This window comes from Lactuca sativa, chromosome 2 (assembly GCF_002870075.4).
Source record: "Lactuca sativa cultivar Salinas chromosome 2, Lsat_Salinas_v11, whole genome shotgun sequence".
Taxonomy (NCBI): domain Eukaryota; kingdom Viridiplantae; phylum Streptophyta; class Magnoliopsida; order Asterales; family Asteraceae; genus Lactuca; species Lactuca sativa.
Window position 1 is genome coordinate 195,624,278 of NC_056624.2, and position 25,643 is coordinate 195,649,920.

Consider the following 25,643-nt stretch of genomic DNA (forward strand, 5'->3'; position numbering starts at 1 on the left):
TGTATCGTTTAATGCACTTCGATAAATTTTGCGGAATTCGTTCTTTCACGAAGTCCCATATATATTGTCTTTAAAAGTCGTTAGAGTTCCATGGACTATGCTTACTTAAAAAATATTAACAATCTTTATATTGTTTAAAAATGATACATACATTCTTAATCGCTAGGAGAACTACTTACCGACATATCAATTAGCATTCTACTTTCCGTATATCTGCTCATTCTTCAATTGGTCCGAGTACTTCTAGTCAACCTCTTGCTTCCAACGTTGAATCTTCGAGTAGGCTTTTTTATATTTGTTACACCTATATCCATCATGATCTTAAGATGACTATAAAAACATGTTAGAGAAATTTTGGTTGTTGCAAAAATGGATCTCAATACACATATATGGAGTATATGTATATGGATCCCATTTCCTTACACTTGTGGAAATGCAAATTATTATTTATTTTTAAGTGTCCTACCACTTAGAGCATCCACAATGGTAAGTTCAATGAAAGAGTTGAATGAGATGACAAGTCTAGGTGTCATTCATATATCGAGGGAAAATGAAGCGTTTAGTGTCCATGGGGATGCTGGGTATCATGCTAATGGTTTTGTTATATGATTGTGTAATGAGCAAGGTGTGTACAAACAATCCCATTCAGCTTTCATCCCATACTTTCTGATCCACCTTATGGCATTCAAATAACAAGAGTTGGATAGAAGAGGTGTACTCTATCAAAAATCAAAAATTCACTTGGATGATGATGAATCCACCTTATTGCCAGTTTACTCCCTAGGAAAGTTTTGAAAGAGGAAGATGAATGCACTTGGATGATGATATATAGAAAAATCAAGAATCCACATGGTAAGTCTCAAAAAGTTGCTGAGGATTTCTTGAATGAATTGCTTCTAAGTGATGTGAGATTAGACCCTGATTCAACTCATGGTGAAGCTCAACTAACCAATTTGGAATATCAGTTGATGTTGGATGTTGATAGATTGATTTGGAGCTTTAGGAACACTGCTGGTTTGCCAACCATTGGTACACACTATGGAGGTTGGGAGTCCAAAGATGAAGAGCTTCGTGGTCATTGTGTAGCTAGGGTGGTTTGCTTTATTTCTCAATCTTATATTTGGGCTCCATATTAAACCATTCACAAGGTATATGTTCAAAAGATTGTTACTTATGAGATAAACATGGATCAAGATTTTAGTTCATATAGTTCTTATAATTGACAGATAATGGCTGGTCTAGTGGATCAGTATCTTCTGGCTTAGAATAGTCTAGCTCTAAAAATGGTGACACATATGGCTGATTATTTTGGTAGACGTGTGCAGAATGTGCTCACACGATACATTATTGAAAGACATTGTCTATCGTTGAATGATGAAACCAGTGGAATGAATCATGAATGATGTCCTTTACACACTATACACTATCACAGTATGCTCAAACTCCCTTCATCATGCTTTGTTTTAATTCATATAGCAAAATGTATGGAAATGGTATAAATGAACTCTTGTTATTGTTGGGTTTTGAGCATTTTAACACTCTTAAGTGTACATGCAACCCTAAATACCTTGGATCTATGTTTTCTCTATTATACATGCAAATAAGAACATCCAAGGTATTATCCTAATCTAGCATACAAAACAAAGACTATAGCAAGATAGAATACATACCTCTTTGGTGTAGAAAGTCTTCATGAAGCTTGAGTGCCAAGTGCCCCAAGTGTGACACCTCAAATGGTTCACACAACACCAAATACACATGGAATGACTTGAGAGAAAACTACACTCATGAAAACCGGCTAGCCCTTTAACACCACACACTAGTGGCCGATTTTGGTCAAGAATAAGATGCTTATATAGTTAGGGTTACACCATGTAAACCCTAATTGACATGGCCTTTCATTTCCATGATCCATGGGTACAAATACACCATGGAGCATCCATGGACCATCCTATGGGTTTTAGCCCAACTTGATTATCCATGGAGCATTAGCCCACTATACAAGTATGGATGATTTACACAATCAACCCATATATTTAATTAGTCTTCTTTTGATCACTTAATTAATCCTAGATTAATTCTTGATCAATACTAATTAAATAATCTTATTATTCTTATTATTAATATACTAGAACTTATAATATATTAATAACCATAAGTGTCTTATTTCTCTCATTAAAGTCTATCCAAGTGCATGATGCCATGCAACCAAAATGGACCATGCCGGGTCGGGTCAAGTCTTACCAATTATAGTTATGGACTTAGACATTAATCCAACAGTCTCCCACTTGGATAAGTCTAAAACTAATATTGCGTATGACTTCAGGAACCAACTGGCAATCGTAGCTCTCAAAAGCTTCTGTCGAACTCTGACCTTGTAGATGAACTCTAACCTTTGTCAGTGACTTGTCCATTAGATAAGGGATCATATATTCCTCCATTCTAGATATCATATGGACTGAGACATGGATTATAATCATTCTCTCTGTCCATTTGTTGTTTCCCGATTTCCGATTTATGACGACTGACTAATTGAACAAATCAAATCAGTCCTGGCCCGGCCGAGCACTTCCATTTGTCATCATCAAATCATCGAGGGGCCCACAGATATCGCTTTTATCCCAAAGGTAAAAGGAATGGATAAACTTCGACTCATATGGCTTGTTCTACTACTCGTTGAATCATACACAAAGGCACGTTTTATAGCACCGAGTTACCAAATGCGTTTTCGTGCAATCAATGTACTATCAACTCATAGTAACAACTCATATCTCTAGGTTTGAAGAATATAATATATTATCGTCTCATGATCACTCGTGATAAAATCCATGAAGTGATTCCAATGAGCGCGGGTTGAATCCAATACTCAGAACTTATGAGCACTCATGAGTGTTGTAGCCCTTTTTCCAACACCTTAGACCTCTACAAGCCAAACCATGACAGTCTTAATTCATATCTACTTCCAACATATGACCGACTGTGGATGATTTGAATAACTTAGTCATTCCGGAAGAATAACCCAGTTTATTCGGGAAGTCAAAACATGCAAAATGAAACACAATAATAATTGAATCCAATATGGTATCAACCCTTTGAACATAAATAAAACACCTTTTATTTATCACCATATGATTACACATTATTCATTGTATACTGTTTCAGCTATCAACTTTATTCTTGAATTTAAAACAATAGTTGTCCCATGCTCCAAGCATGTACACTATGTTTTCTAAACACTAGTCATGCCATACACCAAGTATGCATACTATGTTTGTCTATGACCTTTACTTTGTGAACTAGATCAATTGAACATAACTTCAATGATTCTCTTTTCACACTCCCAAATCCTTACCGCAAATGCAAGAATTCCAAATTCATGCCATTTACTGAAATCTGTTCGATTCTAAACTTATATGCATTGATCCTCTCGTAATGATTATGCACTACAAAGTCATAAAGACATGACAACAAACATTACAGAGCATTCCAAAGGAGATCAGTTCCTTGGAAACATCCTTCTTGCATTAAGTTTCCTTAATCTTACACAGATTGAAAATTCTAACTTTGAAACATTTCCAGATTCCATTTTGACTATCACTTTTGACCAAGAGTTGCCTCCTTACAGACTATATCAATATGGTCCTTCCAGAATTATCACTATACTTCCAACTTTCCTTGAGCAACCAATCTTTGGTAAACCTTAGATTGTCCTTGACAATTGTTTAATCCTTTTAGTCATATCCAGTTCTAAACCTTTTCCCTTCTTAATGCCCTAGGCATTTGGAAAATTTTAGAAAGGATGAATATAGCACATGTAATCGATCCTATATCTGAAGCATATGGGAATCGATTCATGATGTCTCACATAAAGACTAAACCAGTCTTTTGCTATAGTATTTCCATTTCTATTTGCCAAGTTCTCATAATTCAGATTATGAAAAGGGATGCCATAATCATAATCGAATTTTAGAACGCAAATAATGGACCCATATACAGAATTTCCTTATGTTGAGCCATTCCAACATGAAATTCATATATATATCCTTGACTAAATGATTAAAACCTCACGATCTAAGCTTATAGATTTGAGATGAAGTATAATTTCCTCTCCCTTAATTATAGCAAAACAACTTTTTCCCAATTGAAACCTTTTGTTTTCTATAATTAACATTGCTAACTTGCAACCTTTATCATAATTATCATGCTCCCACTAACATGATGATTATTAGCATAACACTTATGCTCCCACTAGTTTTGACATGTACTCATAAATCAGCTGACTTTCTTACCAAAGTTCATATTTCTGATACTAGATTGTTTTGGTAAAACTTTATCAAAATCATACACCTTCCCTTGGATAGCACACTTGTGTGTCTAAACAATTATGAAGAGGTATGTTGTAATCATAATGGTTAGACCTTTTTGCCACTTCTCACAAGTCCAGGTTAGTGTGCCGGTAAACCACACACGCTCCACTAACGACTTTGAGAATGCAAATATCACAATTGCTATCTAGCTAAAATCTACTTAGTGAAAGTGTTTCCTCACCATCATTTTCATGAATCGGAGAGAAACCTTATGACACTTAGATTTATATGGTGTATGAGTTCCTACCCATATGAATTTGTCAAAACCAGAATCACAAGACAAAGATAATGACAAATCCAAAACCATATAGATTGAACTCAATCTTAATTTCTTGCCACCTGGCAGCTTAAGGGCCTGCCATTGCTTCCAAGTTGTTGTGCAACACATTGAGAACTCTAAGAACTCATATGCAAAGCCAACTTTGACTGGAATGGGCACAGAATATGACATCACGATAGGTTATAAACCTCAAGTCGTGTGCTAGTGAAGAACTTTAGGTTTTATTCTTGATTAGTTCTTGAGACTTTCAAGACCTTTAAGACTCCCACTGTCCTCTTGACATATAAGACTCCGTTGTCAAACATCCAAGAGATAGTGCAGATTCTAATCAAGACAAACACTTCACACAATTGGCGTAAGTTGGTCTTTGTTTTATCCAAAACATCACAACTTACCAATTTCAAATGTACAAGAGTAGAAAACTTTTACTCTTACATTTGACAAGTGTTTTAAACCTTCTTTGAGACATGTCACTCAAATTACAATCTTGGAGTATGACTCTAAGACTTGTATTGGAACGAAGTATGACTCATCTTCTTGATTTAACCATTTCAACAATTCAAGTTCCCTCTTCTTAGTCATAAGAATGTACTAAGATTTCCTTATAGAGCTAATTTTTGATATGGTTTCTTAATCGTTAAGATGATTACAAAATTGATACTAAAGTACTCTCCCATATTTTTAGATTTGAGAAACTTTTATCCTTCTGCCTAAGTTGATTCTTCTTATTCGTTCTGCCATACATTGGAACCTTTTTCCAATGTCTCAGAATTACACTTAAGCATGTAAGTATAATCATATTTACTGAGCTTTAGTAAACTATGACAAATAGTCTTATCAAACTTTTGTGGTGGACTTAATCAGTGCACAAGAATGTGTACTCGATCCCTTAGTCCTTTACTTGACTCACACATCCATGTGAACAAGTAATTAGTCTTAATTTTCCAAAACTTGAAAGTTCTCATTCATCATGCTATACAACTTGCATGATTCCAAGTTCCGGTCCAATTGAAACTTGGGTGATGAAAATCTTTCCTTATTTGGTAAATCTAGACATTACCACAAATGAAAGAATCAATTTCATATTTCCACTCTTTCTCTTAATGGAATCATATAAGCAACAATTTTTCCTCAAAAGCCATTGTAAGGATATTTTAAAATAAATAAAATCAAAATTTTTTCTTTTATTTTAAAACTTTGCGGAAAAACTTATCCTTACAATCCATATGAAAACTTGTTGTTATCTATTCCTTAAGCAATATCTCATAACTCCTAAGAAGTAGCTCAAGAATCCGATTTTTCAAACTATGCGATAGAAATCCATCTATGCGATCAGATTCAGCATATTCTTTCTTTAAGTTTCTTCACTTTTTCTTTGATTCTTAAAACATCACCATGTGACCCAGTCACATCATGTATCAAGAATCTCAGAATAGAAACTTAACAGAGTTAGATAGTGGACTTTACCTGAAGTAGAGTCAAACTTATTGACTTTAACATCCTTAGGTAAATTTGGCAGCTTCGCAACCAATGCCCCTTCCTTTGGCAATATAAACATATGGACCCTTTGATAATGGTACACGAGACTATCATAAACTTAGCTTTTCTCTTTACCATTTGGTCAACCAAGTTGACTATGGCCGATCCCTTTCCACTGGGAAGAGAGAGCTTTACTAGATATCATTGTCAATGTCCATGAAGTTTAGGAAGTTGATCTTAGCAAATAGATAAGATCATTAAGGGTCTTGTCATAGTCTGTTTCATAGGTGTCCCAAAGGAACTCACTATGTGACTTAGAAAGTGATTGAACCACCAACTTTCTCAAGACTTTGACACCCAACTCTCCCTGCTTGTCAATATGTGAGTACATCTCCAAGATGTGACCACACCTAGACATTGCCTTGCCAATTGGGCTTGAGTGACCTTAAACTTTTTCAAGAACTTGTGGGTTAGGGAGAATAATTGGAGGAGGAGAAAGAAGTATGATATCCATGGGACATCATCTTCATTAGGAAACCTTGTTTCAAGAGATTTGGGAAGATCATAGGTGTCTAAACCAGACATCTTTTGGGAGATATTCAAGATAGTTGATTTTAAGTCCTTAATATGACACCCAATATGAAATATTAAGGCTAGGACCCAACAACCTATTTTATAACTTAGAAGAGGTATACCGTAATCCAAGCTATAAAATATTTGAAGGTAGGTGAATGACGATTCACCAATTTCCACCAAGATAAACGAAATGTATTATTAGGTTTTAATTGGTTTTGAAATTCCTAGATCTTTGAGATTCATTGAACTGTTCAAAGGCATGTTTCAATCTCGAGTGTGCCCTTCAGGTTTTGTGACTGGGATGCCGAGGATCACAAAACAAGGTGTGAAGTAACCATGCAAATTACTTGGTACCCTTAAGTGTTTACCCCTTAATCGATGTGTCGGTTAACCACACACGCTCCATCGCTACTATGATAAACATTAAGTTACCCTTTGTCTACCTCGTTAAATACGCATTAGTGTGCCGGTTAACCACACACGCTCCACTAACCGACTTAAACAAAGTGCAAAGTGTAATTTCATGAATTAGCACCTTATTCACATTTTCCTAAGTAACTAAGATTGGGTATTTATTAAGAGTTTAGTTACTTAGTATTTATCATTAATACTTTTAATGAAGGGAGAATTATAGTGTGACATCCCCAAAATCTCGGCCAGAAAAGACCGATTTCATTTATGCTTTTTAAAACATTTTCAGAGTAAATCCATTTGATTTTTAAAAGAGATGCGGAATTTGTTCCCAAAAACAAAACATGATAAGATAGATATTTATCAAAACATTTCATATAGAGATATGATTTCATTTCATAATCAAAAGTCGGGATGTCATGTTCCGATACAGATCACAAAGCATAAACGATTACATTACAAGTCATTCAACAAATATATACATATGCAGACTTGTAAACAAAAATGACTTGATGATTCGCCCATCTTAAGCTCTTGCGCCACTTCCTGTAATACAATTAAACTGAGTGGGCCAGGCTTGGGAGCCTGGTGAGCATATAGGGTTTTCAAACCCACAATAATTATATTTAATTTCATCAATCAACAATAAACCCGATTACCCATTCCCGTTATCCTCACCTTACGTTCCTAAAAATAACGTCTATTATAAGGAACTTATTTCAGGATTTTCATCGGGACGGACATTACTGCAGAGGGGCTTCCTCAACAATAAGTGTCCTAAAGGCAACCATGTGGGGGATAGAGTACACCGGTGAACACGTCGTTCACAACACCTACAGGTAATGAGTCTGCTAGTGTTCCACATGACAGTCTAGAATAGTCCGTGGTCGTCATCCATACTCTGCTGAATGTCTAGAATAACACCAATAACACCGAGGCCTCTCATCTGTTTATTACACACCAATTATCTACCCATGTTCTACCCAACATATTAGTAGATAAAAATATACATTTTTATACACTGTTTAAAAACCTGTATAGCATGCTTTAATCAATACATATTCCACATAACAGATGAGGCATACACACATAACACGTATTTCATAGAGAATATACATTCACACATATAACCACAAAATATATACACATAGCACGTATTTTATATTAAATACTTCATAATATTGCGTTGGAGAGAAAATAACTACACACTCACTTGATCAGAAGATGATCCGACAGTACTACGGCTTATAGAAGTAGCGTCTCTCCGTAGATCTGAAAGATCTTCACAAAAACCGGCTCCTCGCGGGCAGGGCTTCGGCTCGGGAATAACGCTCTTCGGGATTCTCGGGGCTTCGGATCTCGCTTCGGGGCTCGGGAATATTACCGGGGCTTCGGGGTATAATCGGCACGCAAATCAAGGCAAAAGATGAGAGAAAATGAAGAATTTGTAAAAGAAAAGAAGCTGGCCTCGCACCCCCCTTTTATAGGCTGATCCTCGGGGTTACGCTGGGCGTAACTTCGGGGTTACGCGGGGCGTAATGCTTCGCAGATCGTCAGCGCTTACGTCACCGGCCCCTCTACGTCATCGCTTACGACTTCGGACTACTCGAGTGCCCCTCGCTGTACGCGGGGCGTACAGCAGTACGCGCTGCGTACTTCGGATAGACCGCCTCATCCTTCTTCGGATAATATCGGAGATAAATATTAAATATTTATTAAACTTCAAAAATTCATTTCTCCTTCATACGAACTCCGTTTTCGACGTTCTTTATATCCACGCGAAGGTGAGACTACGCTCTACAACTTTCGTTTAGACTCCGTCGGCTAATTTTGACTTTTATTTTTATTAATTATTTTTAGAAGGCTTGGACAGGAAACTTCGTTATAAAATCATAACTTCTTCGTCCGACGTCCGTTCTCGCCTATCTTTTCATCGTTTCGCTACTAACAACGAGATCTTCGATTCTCATTTAGATTGTCTCGGCTAGAAATCGCTCGATCTCAAATCGAGTATTCGGGCTGCATACTGCCACGTCGAAACTTCAGAAAATCATAACTTCATCATACGAAGTCAGATTTGGGCGTTCCTTTTACGCACGCTCTCGGTTTAACGAAATCTACAACTTTCGTTTAGATCGCTAAGGCTAAATATCGCTCTATCTTAAATTCATGTTTTACGTGACTCGGCGTCGTGCCGGTTCTGCCGCGAAACTTCGACAGGTCATAACTTCTTTGTTATAACTCGGATTTTGGCATTCCTTATATCTCTGGAATCCTTGTTTCAACCACTACAACTTTATGCAAAGATATCGGGCTTATCTCACACCTTAATTTTGACGCTTATTTTATTCTTAATTTAATTACATCACATAATTAAGCAAATAAACACATAACTCACATAATTCACAAATTCACAAATAACACATCTTATTATTTCAAATTGGGGTTACAATGGCTAACCTAGACTATTACATTGCTAAAAATGGCAAGCCTAGAAACACGGGCGTTACAATTCTCTCCACCTTTGAATGATTCCGTCCCCGGAATCACACACCAGCAAACAAATGCGGATAGCGACTCATCATGTCACTCTCCATTTCCCAGGTGAGATTTGGCCCATTCGTGTGTTTCCATCGGACAAGCACTAACTCCACCATCTTACGTCGCAACTTCTTAGTCTTTCGGTCAACGATTGCCTCCGGTTCCTCAATCAACCTTTTGTTCTCATTGATCTTCAACTCCGAAAGTGGAATTATGTTGGGAACTTCTCCCGCGAACTTCCTCAAGTAACACACATGAAAAGTGTTATGAATTCCATTCAGTTCTTCTGGTAGTTCGAGTTTGTAAGCTTGGTTCCCAATCCTCTGAAGAACTTTAAACGGTCCAATAAACCTTGGACTTAACTTTCCCCTTTTACCAAATCTTATAAGTCCCTTCCATGGCGAGACTTTAAGCAAAACCGAATCTCCAACTTCAAAAGTCATCGGTCTTCGCTTTTTGTCAGCATAGCTCTTTTGACGGTCCTGAGCTGCTAACATTCTTTCCCTAATTATTTTCAACTTTTCTGCAGTTTGATGGACTATCTCCGGCCCCATAAACTGCTTTTCCCCAGCCTCAAGCCAACAAGACGGCGTACGACACTTCTGTCCATACAATGCTTGATAAGGTGCCATCGTTATGCTCGAGTGAAAACTATTATTATAGGAAAATTCTACCAAAGGCAAATGTTCATCCCAATTACCTAGGAATTCCAAGGTACACGCTCTCAGCATATCTTCAAGTGTTTGTATCGTCCTTTCGCTCTGACCATCAGTCTGCGGATGGTAAGCTGTACTTAGACACAACTTGGTACCCAATTCCTCTTGTAGACTTTTCCAAAATCGTGAGGTGAAACGACTATCACGATCCGACACAATCGTTAACGGAACACCGTGAAGCCTCACAATTTCCTTCACGTAAGAATTCGCAAGCTTTTCCATAGACCATTTTTCATTGGCTGCTATGAAATGCGCACTCTTAGTGAATCGATCAACGACCACCCAAATCATGTCGTGACCACTTTTTGTTCTGGGTAGTTTAGTGACAAAATCCATAGCAATGTCTTCCCACTTACCCATAGGCACAGGTAATGGTTCTAAACTCCCGTATGGTTTCTGATGTTGTGCCTTGACTCTTGCACAGGTCACACACTCGGCCACATACTTCGCAATGTCGATCTTCATCGTCGGCCACCAATAATAGGGTTTCAGGTCCCTATACATTTTTGTGCTACCGGGATGAATCGAGTACATGGTTTTGTGAGCTTCTTCCATCAGAAGATCCCTGACTCCTCCTGTCTTCGGTATCCAAATCCGATCTTGGAACACCTTTAGTCCGTGACTGTTTATGCCGAACACCAACGTTTTGCCCAAACGTTCCTCCTTTCGGTCATTCTTCTCAGAAGCTTCGCTTTGAGCTTTCTTGATACTTTCCAAAATAGTCGAGACAACTTCAATTCTCAACGCTCTTGGCCTTCTCCTTTCAAGATTGACTTTCCGACTGAGAGCATCAGCAACAACATTGGCCTTACCGGGGTGGTAAAGTATCTCACAGTCGTAGTCTTTAAGTAATTCCAGCCAGCGTCGTTGCCTCATATTTAATTCTTTCTGACCAAAAAGATATTGGAGACTCTTATGATCAGTGAAAAGTTTGCACTTCGTGCCATAGAGGTAATGCCTCCATATTTTCAGTGCGAAAACTACCGCTGCCAACTCTAAATCATGAGTCGGGTAGTTCTTTTCATGCTCTTTCAATTGTCGAGACGCATATGAGATCACCTTATCTCTTTGGGTTAAAACACAGCCCAATCCAACCCCAGACGCATCACTATAAACAGCGAAGTCTTCAACTCCATCGGGTAGAGAAAGTATCGGTGCCTCGCATAGTTTCTTCTTTAGCTTCTCGAATGCTTCTTTATGCTTATCACTCCAAGCATAAGTAGCTCCTTTGTGGGTCAAAGTTGTTAATGGACTAGTGATCGAAGAAAAGCCTTGGATAAACCTTCGGTAATATCCGGCTAATCCTAAAAAGCTTCGGATGTCTGTGGGACTTTTCGGTTGTTCCCACTTCATCACAACTTCGATCTTCGCTGGATCAACCATTATCCCTTCTTGGTTGACCACGTGACCCAAGAATTTGACTTCACGAATCCAAAAATCACATTTGGAGAACTTTGCATACAACTTCTCCATCTTCAAAACTTCCAACACTTCTCGCAAGTGTCTGCCATGCTCCTTCTGGCTTTTCGAATAAATCAGAATGTCATCTATGAACACTATCACAAATTTATCAAGGAACGGATTACAAACCCTATTCATTAAATCCATGAATGCTGCTGGAGCATTGGTTAGTCCAAACGACATAACCAAGAACTCGTAGTGTCCATATCTAGTTCTGAATGCAGTCTTCTCTATATCCTGCTCCCTTACTTTCAGTTGATGATATCCTGACCTCAAGTCGATCTTTGAGAAATAACTTGAACCTTGTAGTTGATCGAATAGGTCATCAATCCTCGGCAACGAATATCGATTCTTTATTGTTGCCTTATTCAGCTCTCGGTAATCAATGCACATCCTCATGCTTCCATCTTTCTTCTTTACGAATAACACCGGAGCTCCCCAGGGTGATGAACTAGGTCTAATGAAACCTTTGTCCAATAACTCCTGAAGTTGCATCATTAGCTCCTTCATCTCCGTCGGTGCTAATCGATAAGGTGGTTTTGCATTTGGCGTTGTTCCAGGCAACAAGTCGATACGAAATTCTACTTGTCGATCGGGCGGTAATCCAGGAAGATCTTCGGGAAATACTTCCGGATAATCACACACAACACGAATATTTTGCATCACCTTCTTTTCCTTCTTAGCATCGATCACAAATGCTAAGTATGATGTACACCCCTTGGTCAAAAATTTTCTGGCTTTCATTAGAGAAATGATTCCAGAGTTTACTCTGCGTTTATTTCCGTACACCATAAACGATTCCTACCCAGGTGGATTCACTTTCACTATTTTCTTCTTGCATAAAATTTCAGCATCATTGGTGCTAAGCCAATCCATTCCCAAAACGACGTCGAAACCGTTAAGTTCGATAGGCAATAATTCCTCGTGGAACTTATTCCCATTCAAGTCAATTAAAATGTTTTTCATACGATAGCTAACAGGTACAAACTTTCCACTAGCAACTTCGACTAATAAAGCATTATCTAGTCTATCAACAGGCAAAGCTAGTTTTCTACCAAATTTATGCGATATAAAGGAGTAATTGGCTCCAGAATCAAATAAAATTTGGGCAGGTAATTTGTTAACGAGAAAGGTACCTAAAGCGACATCAGCTTCATCTTTAGCAGCTTCCAGTGTCATCTGGAATGCTCTCGCCTTTGGCTTTGGTGGAATGTTGGGTCTTGCTGCTTCCTTCTTCTTCGGACAATCCCTTGAGATGTGCCCTTCTTCACCACAACCATAACAAACATTCTTGGTGAAGGTGCAGTCGTTGGCATAATACCCTAGCTTTCCACATTTGAAGCATGTGGTTTCCCCGCCACACTTCCCATAATGCTTCTTCTTGCACTTGTCACACCATTTCGCTTCTACCTTTCCTCCACTTCCCCTCGAACTAGACTTCGAGAAATTACTTTTCTTGCTGGACCCTGAAAATCCATCGATTTTCCTTTTCTCGCCAACCTCTGACCTTTCCAGACCTTTTTCCCTGATCTGGGTCTCAACATTTCTAGCAGCCCAGACGGCGGCTTTCAATGTGGTTGCTTGCTTAACCATTGGACCATAGTCCGCTGGTAGTCCAAGGGCAAACTTGTTGACCTTAGAGAGTTCTGTAGGCACCAAATATGGGATAAACTTCATCTTTTCCGTGAAACTTGCAGCGTATTCAGTAACGCTCAATTTCCCTTTTTTCAAATTCTGAAATTCATTACTGATTTCCAGAAGGTCCTACTCGGAGCAGTATTGCAGTTTTAGTTGTTCCACAATGTCTTCCCAAGACATTTTGCTTGCTTCTCCCTTAGGCATAGAGTCAGCTAACAGCTTCCACCAGCTCAACACCCCAGATTTTAGCAGAGGGATCGCAAGAGCGGTCTTCTGCCTGTTGCTGCATTCGCAACTTTCAAACATAGTCTCCATTTCGGAGACCCAGTCCATAACTTGCACCGGCGTCGGGCTTCCGGATAGACATGGTGGTTTGGATGCCATGAAATCCTTATACTTGCACCCACGACCATCATTTCCTCCATACTGGTTATTGTGTCTAACCACTGGTTGTTCGTCTTGACCAATGATTCCACTAAAGTTTTCTCCTTCAGACTGCCCTCCATTCTCCTCGGGCTCTTCCGCTTGAATTGACGGTTCTTCACGATTCTGCCTAAGCAGGCGTCTTGTTTCTTCCATCTGACGATCCAACATCATTTGAATCATCATTTGTACACCAGCCATTGTTATTGGCTCAGGTGCATCAGCTACGACAGGTACTTGTTGAATTACAGGCGGTTGATTCTTGTTTTCATCAGCATTTCCAACTCCGCTTCTTGTTCTCACCATTTTTGATCTACACACCGAATAATTTCACCTTATTACTCCAAACGATTACATGCTAGTTCTAATATCGTATACATACGCTTAGAATCCTAAACACATAAACCTTCAGATCCGGTTGGCAACAAACCGTAGATCCGAACAAACAATATCATATATGGCAACATATAACATTTAGCACATAAAAGCATTTTAGGCAACCTTCCTAAAATAAACTAGTGCTCGTGTATAAAATTTATCAGACACACATCTCACAATCTCCACTTAGCATACTAAGTTTAAGTCTAGAAATCCTACAATTTCCTAGTTCGCTTAAACTAATGCTCTGATACCAACTGTGACATCCCCAAAATCTCGGCCAAAAAAGACCGATTTCATTTATGCTTTTTAAAACATTTTCAGAGTAAATCCATTTGATTTTTAAAAGAGATGCGGAATTTGTTCCCAAAAACAAAACATGATAAGATAGATATTTATCAAAACATTTCATATAGAGATATGATTTCATTTCATAATCAAAAGTCGGGATGTCATGTTCCGATACAGATCACAAAGCATAAACGATTACATTACAAGTCATTCAACAAATATATACATATGCAGACTTGTAAACAAAAATGACTTGATGATTCGCCCATCTTAAGCTCTTGCGCCACTTCCTGTAATACAATTAAACTGAGTGGGCCAGGCTTGGGAGCCTGGTGAGCATATAGGGTTTTCAAACCCACAATAATTATATTTAATTTCATCAATCAACAATAAACCCGATTACCCATTCCCGTTATCCTCACCTTACGTTCCTAAAAATAACGTCTATTATAAGGAACTTATTTCAGGATTTTCATCGGGACGGACATTACTGCAGAGGGGCTTCCTCAACAATAAGTGTCCTAAAGGCAACCATGTGGGGGATAGAGTACACCGGTGAACACGTCGTTCACAACACCTACAGGTAATGAGTCTGCTAGTGTTCCACATGACAGTCTAGAATAGTCCGTGGTCGTCATCCATACTCTGCTGAATGTCTAGAATAACACCAATAACACCGAGGCCTCTCATCTGTTTATTACACACCAATTATCTACCCATGTTCTACCCAACATATTAGTAGATAAAAATATACATTTTTATACACTGTTTAAAAACCTGTATAGCATGCTTTAATCAATACATATTCCACATAACAGATGAGGCATACACACATAACACGTATTTCATAGAGAATATACATTCACACATATAACCACAAAATATATACACATAGCACGTATTTTATATTAAATACTTCATAATATTGCGTTGGAGAGAAAATAACTACACACTCACTTGATCAGAAGATGATCCGACAGTACTACGGCTTATAGAAGTAGCGTCTCTCCGTAGATCTGAAAGATCTTCACAAAAACCGGCTCCTCGCGGGCAGGGCTTCGGCTCGGGAATAACGCTCTTCGGGATTCTCGGGGCTTCGGATCTCGCTTCGGGGCTCGGGAATATTACCGGGGCTTCGGGGTATAATCGGCACGCAAATCAAGGCAAAAGATGAGAGAAAATGAAGAATTTGTAAAAGAAAAGAAGCTGGCCTCGCATCCCCCTTTTATAGGCTGATCCTCGGGGTTACGCTGGGCGTAACTTCGGGGTTACGCGGGGCGTAATGCTTCGCAGATCGTCAGCGCTTACGTCACCGGGCCCTCTACGTCATCGCTTACGACTTCGGACTACTCGAGTGCCCCTCGCTGTACGCGGGGCGTACAGCAGTACGCGCTGCGTACTTCGGATAGACCGCCTCATCCTTCTTCGGATAATATAGGAGATAAATATTAAATACTTATTAAACTTTAAAAATTCATATCTCCTTCATACGAACTCCGTTTTCGACGTTCTTTATATCCACGCGAAGGTGAGACTACGCTCTACAACTTTCGTTTAGACTCCGTCGGCTAATTTTGACTTTTATTTTTATTAATTATTTTTAGAAGGCTTGGACATGAAACTTCGTTATAAAATCATAACTTCTTCGTCCGACGTCCGTTCTCGCCTATCTTTTCATCGTTTCGCTACTAACAACGAGATCTTCGATTCTCATTTAGATTGTCTTGGCTAGAAATCGCTCGATCTCAAATCGAGTATTCGGGCTGAATACTGCCACGTCGAAACTTCAGAAAATCATAACTTCATCATACGATGTCAGATTTGGGCGTTCCTTTTACGCACGCTCTCGGTTTAACGAAATCTACGACTTTTGTTTAGATCGCTAAGGCTAAATATCGCTCTATCTTAAATTCATGTTTTACGTCACTCGGCGTCGTGCCGGTTCTGCCGCGAAACTTCGACAGGTCATAACTTCTTTGTTATAACTCAGATTTTGGCATTCCTTATATCTCCGGAATCCTTGTTTCAACCACTACAACTTTATGCAAAGATATCGTGCTTATCTCACACCTTAATTTTGACGCTTATTTTATTCTTAATTTAATTACATCACATAATTAAGCAAATAAACACATAACTCACATAATTCACAAATTCACAAATAACACATCTTATTATTTCAAATTGGGGTTACAATGGCTAACCTAGACTATTACATTGCTAAAAATGGCAAGCCAAGAAACACGGGCGTTGCATATAGTCCTGTCAAACCCGTTCGGCTAACGACCCTCCACCGGTCAAGCAAGCGGTGGGTGAGAGTGGACACCCATTAAGTTGCCATTTTATAGGCAAAAACCTTATATCCACCTTATAGACCGGTTTCGTGAATGAGGCGTACTAGCGGTAAGACTGACTTTACTCTTATACATACATATATATATATATATATATATATATATATATATATATATATTTACTTATAATATTATAAAGTATAAGGGTTGAATTTTAACTTTTAAAATTCTAAGGGCTAACTTGGAATTAAAGTATTCATAAGTGAAAACTTATCAAATTCCAAAACATGAGGGCAAGTTTTGAAACTATTCAAAACTAATTAATTCCATAACTTATGTGTTTAAAGTAGTTTTAATCCAAAAACTCTTCAAGTTCCATAACTTGAGGACAACTTATGGAAGACTTTAAACTAATAAAAGAATTAACTTTTCTTTATTTTATAACTTATGGATTTAATTATGATTACATATTTTTCTTTAATGAAGTGACTCTTGAACTTCCATAACTTGAGGACAAGTTATGGAGTCATAAAAAATTATTCAACGACACAAGACTCTTCATTTTGTAACCATTGCCAACTTTTATGAGTTTTATGAGTCTTTAATGTGACTCTTCATGTAACTTGAGGACAAGTTACACAAACACATTTTATACTCAACTCTTAGATTAAAATGGATTGAAAACAACTATTTCAATTAACTTTTCTATTAATCTAAGCAACTCATAAGTACAAGATAATTCAAATCAAACTTTTCCATGTAATTAGTCTAACCTTAAACTAATACAAAACATGAATCTATTGACAATTATCTTTGAAAATGGATTAGCATGAACATTACCACATCAAAAAACAAGTTTATAAGTTCAAAAACAACTTAGGGTAATGTTCCTAGTCCATTTCTAGCCAAAAAACTCGAAAATATGCTGTCTGGGGGTCCAACTCGTCGAGTGCATGAACCAACTCGGCGAGTTGGATCGAATTGATCACATTTTAGGCATGGACTCGCCGAGTCCTCTGAAGGACTCGCCGAGTCTGATGATCAGACAGCAACAAATTCGTTTTTTTAGCTTCTATTGCAGGTATAACAAGAAAACAAGCCTAGACTCTGATACCACTGTTGGGTTTTGAGCATTCTAACACTCTTAAGTGTACATGCAACCCTAAATACCTTGGATCTATGTTTTCTCTATTATACATGAAAATAAGAACATCCAAGGTATTATCCTAATCTAGCATACAAAACAAAGACTATAGCAAGATAGAATACATACCTCTTTGGTGTAGAAAGTCTTCATGAAGCTTGAGTGCCAAGTGCCCCAAGTGTGACACCTCAAATGGTTCACACAACACCAAATACACATGGAATGAATTGAGAGAAAACTACACTCATGAAAATCGGCTAGCCCTTTTACACCACACACTAGTGGCCGATTTTGGTCAAGAATAAGATGCTTATATAGTTAGGGTTACACCATGTAAACCCTAATTGACATGGCCTTTCATTTCCATGATCCATGGGTACAAATACACCATGGAGCATCCATGGACCATCCTATGGGTTTTAGCCCAACTTGATTATCCATGGAGCATTAGCCCACTATACAAGTATGGATGATTTACACAATCAACCCATATATTTAATTAGTCTTCTTTTGATCACTTAATTAATCCTAGATTAATTCTTGATCAATACTAATTAAATAATCTTATTATTCTTATTATTAATATACTAGAACTTATAATATATTAATAACCATAAGTGTCTTATTTCTCTCATTAAAGTCTATCCAAGTGCATGATGCCATGCAACCCAAATGGACCATGCCGGGTCGGGTCAAGTCTTACCAATTATAGTTATGGACTTAGACATTAATCCAACAGTTATCACTATACAATGATTGAACTCTTGTTGTGGAGTACTATAACTATTTTATATATATGCATCCAGGGAGATACGACGCATATATGGTTGGCTCATCTTTTTGATAAACCCTGCTTTCTTGGACTACTAGCTCTAAATGTAACTTCAATGTATCTCTTGAATTTTTATCAAATTAGTGAATGCTCCCTTTAAAATTACGACATTAGCAGATGTTAGTCAAGCTTAAAAAGTTTCCTCGATATAGTGTTTTCTTAATATACTATACTCGCACCATGTTCACTTGAAATGTCAATAATTCTATAAATTGGTAGATTTTTTAAAGTACAATAAGCTAATGAAAAATTGAAATTACAAAGTTTTGACCTGTGATAGAAAAAACCAAGTAGGATGTTATAATAACCATATAAAATTATAAATGAAAGTGTGTTGCTATTTATTGTATTCATCAATCCTCAAAAAGTTTGTTTTGATTCCATTGATGTAATTCAGATGAAACATATGCAGTAACATATTATGTTATCGTTAGAAGATGTAACTTTTATGCTTTTTTGATGTTCATGTTTTTAAATTATATTTTATTTACCACCACGTGTAGGTTGATAACATATCTGGTTATAATGACATGGTTATAATGACAATACTCATATTCCAATTGTTATTGGAGCTCAAATGTGGCATCACACTACAGATAGAGAATGAAGAATCTTGTACCATGTATAACATGCTAAAGGTATTTATTTGCCAACAATATAAAAAATGATCAAATGTTTCGTTGCTATTTTGGGTGTGTGTGTGTGGGTGGGGGGGGGGTGAATGACATCTTCTGCAATTTAGTAAATTTCGGATCATATTAATTTGGTTTGTCCACAGGTATCGCGTAACCTGTTCAGGTGGACTAAAGAAATTAATGGCGTATATATGTAGACTACTATGAGCGAGCCCTAACTAATGCTATTCTGAGCATTCAAAGAGGGAAAGAACCTGGAGTTATGATTACATGCTTCCATTAGCTCCTGGAGCATCTAAAGCTACTGGATTCCATAAATGGGGATCACCCTTTAATGATTTCTTGTTGGTGATTTGTTATCATCAATGTTATTTAAGTGTAATAGGATTACTTTGTTGACTAAAAATGATCTTGATAAATATTAAACAAGTAAGGAAGGTGTGGAGTACACACTTGTTTAAGTATTGATCAAGTATCAAAGTACACTGTCATTTAAGGGCGAAACCCCTGAACGAACGGGGGTCCAGGGGCAGCGCCCCTGGGAGCGGGGTCCAAGGGGCAGAGCCCCTGGCTGGGATTGAGCTGCCAGGTCAGCGCGAAATTTTTTTATTTGGGTTATATTGCTATATTAAAATGCATTAGAAAATCCAAATTTTGAATATTTGACCCGGTTTTGATTTTGCATTAATCCTTATACCAAACCCGGATTTATAACAGTTTTGACTGTTGAGAAAAACTGTTATATGACAGTTTTGACAGTTTTCAGACAAGGAATGTATATAACCAATTTTTAGTCAGTTTTCTGGTACTCACGAAAATTACACCATCTCATTCTCTCTTTCTTTCTCTTTGATTTTATATGAGTCTTATCCAATTGAGGATTTGGGAGTACCACCCAAATACTTCGATTTGAAAGTGATTATCACGATTCTCAGATTTCCAAGTGCCACTAAACCATATTTCTAACATTTCTGGTGCTGTTATGGAACATGTTTGAATTTCTATTTTATCCGGATTTAGATGGGGTAACAAAAGAGAAAAGTATACGACTTTGATAGATTATCTCAAATGGTTTCTTTAGGGATTGAATCATTTTCGAAAATGAGCGATTCAATATGCTTTGAGGAAGTGGGAAATGTTCATGGGCTTTACATCATCCGGTACATATCAAGCTCACTTGAGATCAGGGCGGCTTTTTCTTGCACAGAAAGTTGAGTGTGTTGTTGTGTTGTGTCATGGGATCCTCGCCTTCGAGTCACAGTGACCATTTCCTCAAAGAAGGTACACATAACATCACATTTCTTTATAAAACACATTATATTTTTGGTAATTAATTATTATTTTTATCATTTTATCTATAGCAAGGAGCTTCATCCACCTTAAATTTTAGAATACCGTATTGGACAACTTCAAATTCAAAAGCTAACACTTTATGGCCGGGCTATTCCTATAACGACTCCAGGTATGATTTTTTGAATCAAAAACCTAAAATAAAAGTTCAGGAAATCTTTACCTTTCTTTTGTTGATACAGGTACTCTCTTATCAGTTTCATAACAATGGAGCTCAAATGACAAAATTAACCTTGATCTCCCGATAACTCGTAGGATGGAAACAATTCAAGTTTCAGGGTACCATTTTTAAAAATCTCATTTGATAAATTATGTTTCTATTGGCACACATTTGATAATTCACTAAAAATTCATAAGTGTAAGATGTAGGAAACTAATTCTGATTTGGTTAATAGTTTGACCTGGTTTGTAGGTGAATAACGTGGCTTAGTGGCCACATAGATAGGAGCACATGACTAGCTTGTTTTTAGCTTTATTTTGTTATTCCTTTTAGCTTTAAATGTCTTTAGCGGCAAACGTTTTCTGAATGCAAGTGAAATAAGAGAAAACATTCTCCATCTCTATAGCCTAACTGTTTTTCATGGCATGTTCTTGATCTGATCTGCAGTAGGTTGTTCCAACACTTGGTATCAGAGCTTTCTCTAGTTCATGCCAAAGTACATCCGATACGAAGACATGTCAGATTCTAGCCAGCAAATCACGAAAGAAAATGGTGGAGTTTCATTCCAGTTTCCGATGTTGACTTCAACAAACTACACTACATGGGCTATAAAGATGGAGGCTATCATGGATGCTCATGGCGTATGGGAATCCATTGAAACACCAGTCGGAGTGACTGTGAATGAAAAGAATAACAAGATGACGTGTGCGTACATCTTCCAAGCGGTACTAGAAGATGTTCTCTTACAAGTTGCACAAAAGAAAACAACAAAAGATGTTTGGGAGTCGCTCAAAACACGATATCTTCGTGCTGATCGAGTGTAGAAAGCAAGACTACATTCCCTCAAAAGTGAATTTGATGCCCTACGAACGAAAGATGGAGACTCCATAGATGAATTTTCAGGACAACTAAGTGGGATGCACTCGAAGTACAACAACCTTGGTGCCACTCCTGAAGATAGTACACTTGTGAGAAAGTTACTTGATTCAGTCCCTAAAAAATATCTTCAACTGGTGGCATCAATCGAACAGTATTCAGACTTGGATACAATGCCATTTGAAGAGGCTATTGGAAGACTCAAAACTTACGAGGACTGAATAAGACTTCGAAGTGAGAACTCAAGCGGTGATGCAAGTCTACTACTCACTCGATCTGAAGGGCAAAACAATCAAAATTCAGTTGGGGCAAACTCCATTGTGGCTGGAAGAGGACGGGGATCGTCTCACCATGAGAGAGGAGGCAGAAGTGGAGGTTGTGGAAGAGCAAGCAATCAAGCAAGAGGTGGTCGTTGAAACAATCAACCACCACGTGATAACAACAACAAATGGAAGAGTAGAGATAAAAAGCACATAAAGTTCTTTAACTGTGAAACATTTGGGCACTATGCTTCTAAGTGCCCACATCCAAAACGCAAGGAGGCTGATGTGAATCTCACTGAAGCCCATGAAGAAGAGTCGTCTCTACTTTTAACTATATATGGAGAAAAAAAACAGAGGAGGTGGTAATGTTGAATGAGGATAAGGTATTCCCTGTTGGTTCAAGCCTACACTCACTCTTTGAACACTAATCAAAACAACAATTTATGTATATATATTACCTTTGAAAGAGACTGATTACACACCTATAAAAAAAGACTATAGATGCAACTATATAAAGCTGAAGGAATACGTAATAACCCTAAAAATTATATGTGCATGTTATCCTATTAAAGTGGCTACTAAGCCATGTTATTTACCTGTAGACTTGGTCATCTAAAGACCAACTAAACGTAACTTATTCCAGTATTCGGTGGCCCACTAACCTATAACCAAAAGCATGACTTGATCAATTAAAATTACCCAACATTCACCCCCCTTGATCTTGATGGTATGTTTCCTCAAAACAATGCAGACTCATCATCATCATCAGTCAAATTAACTTCTTCTTTCTTCAGCACCACCACAGCCATCTCCATTGCATTTCGCACCAGCACAACCATCACCTCCGGATTCTGCATTAGTGGCCTAGTGTCCACCATGAAACACCTCCTGCCTCACAAACCCGTTGTACCAGCCGGACCTACAGAAAAATTTTACAACCTCCTTCACTGAGACTAAAAAACAAACATGACACACCATCTGTTTCATAGTGGTCCTTTTTTTTGTTCAATATCAATCAACACATATCACATACAAAGCTGGGTTACTTTAGATCTTCTTGTTTTCTTTAACCCACATACAAGTAGGAACACAAAGTTCTCATCATCTTCTGATCACACAGATCGATTTTTTCATGTTGACTTTCTTTTCCACACAACTTAGCTTCACCACACAGGTTGCTTTCTTCTTGGTTCACCTAGAACTTCAATCCAACACATAGCCTTCGTTCAACTCACAACACTTTTTCAGCACACAACCCTTTCTCTTCACATAGATCTTCACTGTCGCAGGAATCACCACAAGGTTCATCATCTTTATCAGCTTCTTCTGGTTCAAGCATCATCACTAATTGAAGCTCTTCAGTTGCTTTCTTTTCCCCTTCGGTTTCCTCCCTAAACACATCCACATTTTCATAAAAAACGGATCTACAGACGACAACCATTCACCACACCTATCAGAACCTACCTCCTTGGTTAGCTCTGATACCAAGTGTTGGTTCAAGCCTGCACTTACTCTTTGAACACCAATCAAAACAACAACAACAACACCAACAACAATATATATATATATATATATATATATATATATATATATATATATATATATATATATATATATATTACCTTCGAAAGAGACTGATTACACACCTATAAAAAAAACTATAGATGCAACTATATAAAGCTGAAGGAATACGTAATAACCCTAACAATTGTAGGTGCATGTGCTCTTATTAAAGTGGTTACTAAGCCAAGTTATTTACCTGTAGACTCGGTCATCCAAAGACCAACCAAACCTAACTTATTCCAGTATTCGGTGACTCACTAACCCATAACCAAAAGCATGACTTGATCCATCAAGATTACCCAAAATTCCCATCTACCAAAGGGAATGAAGAAGACACCTGGTACTTAGACAATTGGGCCAACAATCACATGACTTGGGTGAGAAGCTACTTTGCTGATATGGATGAACGGGTAACGGGTCAGGTTTGGAGATGGATCCAAAGTTCAGATAAAAGGCAGAGGGACGATTTTGCAGGAATGCAAAAACAATGAGCAATTTGTCATTGCAGAAGTATATTATATTCCAGACTTACATAGCAACATACTCAGCCTAGGACAGATGATGGAGGAAGGATACAAGATCGAAATGCTACATGAGTTCTTACGGGTACACGACATCAACAATAGGCTTATCATGACGGTACAACATTAAAAAAACTACATGTACAAAATTATTTTGCACACCACACAACCTGTGTGCCTTACTACTAGTCTAGATGATGTTTCTTGTCTCTGGCATGCAAGATTGGAGCATGTGAATTTTCGAGCCATTGAATCCATGGTTGGAAAAGAGATGGTACGAGGTGTAACGATGATACAACATCCCACACAGGTGTGCGAAGGTTATCTAGTTTCTAAGCAAACTAGACATCCATTCCCAAAAGAAGCTCAGTGGCGCGCAAACTACCCGTTAGAACTATTGCATGAAAATCTTTGTGGTCCCATAATACCACACACTATCGCAAGTAATCGGTACTTCCTTCAGATTGTCGACGATTACAACAGGTTTATTTGGGTGTTTATTATCAAGACAAAAGATGAAGCATTCACATCCTTCAAGAAATTCAAGACTCAAGTTGAAAGTGAAACAAACTTCAAAGTGAAGTCCTTATGTACAGATCGGGGAGGTGAATTCACCTCCAACGAATTTAATGATTATTGTAGTAAGGAAGGTATCAGAAGGCAGTTGACGCCCCTACTCCCCCAACAAAACGGAATTGTAGAACGTCGTAATCGGATGATTTTTGAAGTAACACGATCGCTATTGAAGACCATGAACGTACCAGAGGTGTTGTGGGGTGAGGCGGTACGTCATGAGTGTACATTTTGAACCGGGCTCCAACAAAAGGCGTGAAAAACATGACTCCATATGAAGGCTTAAAAGGAACAAAACCTACAATTGAACACATCAGGGTGTTTGGGTATGTTGCACATGCTAAAAGACAAGCAAGCCATCTTACAAAGCTTAGTGATCGAAGTATGTATTTCTTCTTATTGAGTGACTCAACAATCGAAGGACCACACAAGTCAATGTGTAGAAGTTCCAATGGTTCAATGTATTGGATTAGGTGTCTTAGCTCATTACTATAAATGGGATGTACTTGACCCGGTAGTAGCATGATCATTTTGGGTTGCCTTCATAATGGTGACTAGATAGGATGACTGTTGAGGAGAGAGGCTGATTTATTATTAAGAATAATAATTGGGGCATAAATATGATTTGTTAATATATTATTTGAATAATATATTAATTTGAAATCATATTATTAATTAGTATCTAATCAGAATTAATTTGGAATTAATTTTGGGATTAAAGGAACTGATTAAAAGTATAGGGTTGTTTTGTAATTATTTGATAGTTGAGGCTTTGGGCCATTGGATCACCCTTATTAGGGATAGGCTGAAAATCCTAGAAGGATCAAGGAGTTTTCATCAAAGGCCTAATGCAAGGAGGTCCATGGACTTG

General features: G+C 37.8%; 1 pseudogene; it reads left to right on the forward strand.

Annotated features, from left to right (window-relative positions):
* The first annotated feature begins 483 nt into the window (after positions 1-483).
* LOC111899894 (uncharacterized) lies at positions 484-21,108 on the forward strand (annotated as a pseudogene).
* The last annotated feature ends 4,535 nt before the right edge of the window (positions 21,109-25,643 follow it).